Consider the following 1,373-nt stretch of genomic DNA (forward strand, 5'->3'; position numbering starts at 1 on the left):
AATGGATTGATTTGTCCTGAACATCTGCTTAATTTTAAATCTAATTTACAGGTTTTACAATGACAACACAATGCAGCCTTATTATGTGCACACATTGATTGAACCAGATAGTGCAATGATGAAGAAACACTAAAAATTATTTCTGAATTTTAAAGTGATGGTCTGAAGCGACAACTTATTTTTATTTATTGGATATAAAACTTGTAAAGATTGCCCAGTTTTAGGTGAGATGGATATGCTTCTTTTTTTTTTTTTTTTTAGAATGGATGTGATTCTCATCAGCAGACTGAAAGAGAAGCTTGCCGGCAGGACGTGATGCTTTATTCTAACCACGGAGGGGGGTGGGGTGGGGGGCTGAATTTACCTGAAATCACTGTAGGGGTGAATGATCCAAAACCCAGCAGATTTAACTCGCTCTTGTTCCCTCTCCACCGCCTTCTCGCTCCCAAACATCCTCAGGGAGAACTTGTTGACCCCCGGTTGGAGCATGGCCCCCAGCTGTCTGTGGATGAACCCAGCCTGATACAATCTCTCGTCGTCCGGCAGAATTTGATCGATGCCGTCCAACTTTATAAACCCAGCCTGCTCCGGAGGCTCGCTGGAGGCGCCGCCGCTCGCGCCCTGCGCACCTTGGCCCGCCTGCTCCTCACCTATGGCTCCGGGGGGGCTCTCTTCGCTGGGGGTGACGTCCCCCTCGGTGATGAGGCGTCTCGCCTCGGCGGAGTCCGAGTCGTGCACATGTCGACTCGTGATGGACGAGAGGCTGCCTCGGAATCTCCGACAGTCTCCATTCGAGCTCGTCTTCATAGGTCTCCCCATGTCCGTCTCCATGATCACAGACTCCCCACTTCTTGTCTCGCTGATGCCTCTGCAGCTCGCCCCGGAGGTCGGCGACGGCAGAGGTTTCATCCTGATGCTCTTCCTCCGGGTGTCCTTGTCCGCGTCTTCTCCTTCGCCCATTATGGATGCTCTGTGTCCAATGTGCTGTGGCAAACTGTAGAGCCTTTTACGCATGGAGGATTGCAGCCTGTCCATTATGACATTGAGACGCAGGGGAGGGAGTCAAACAAATCCAGCGCGTGCTGGAACGACCACAGCCACCATCTCCGCGCCCCGCATCTGTTTGTGAGAGCGATCAGTGTGGAGCTAGTCTGAATCCCTGAAATCCTGCCACGCGTGCCGTGAAACGCCGTGACTCCGCTGACACAGATGAGGGACACTCATGGTGACTATTATACCTGGCAGTTCACGGACAGCCCGGCCGCTCCGTTTGGCCACCGCGTCCTCGATGAGCATCCTTGTGCTGCTCCGGCATTGTGCGCAAAAGTGTGCGCGTGTGTGGAGGGTTGGGGGGGATTGGGGAGGGGGGGGGG

This window comes from Nematolebias whitei, chromosome 2, assembly GCF_014905685.2.
Source record: "Nematolebias whitei isolate Nwh7 chromosome 2, NemWhi1, whole genome shotgun sequence".
Taxonomy (NCBI): Eukaryota; Metazoa; Chordata; class Actinopteri; order Cyprinodontiformes; family Rivulidae; genus Nematolebias; species Nematolebias whitei.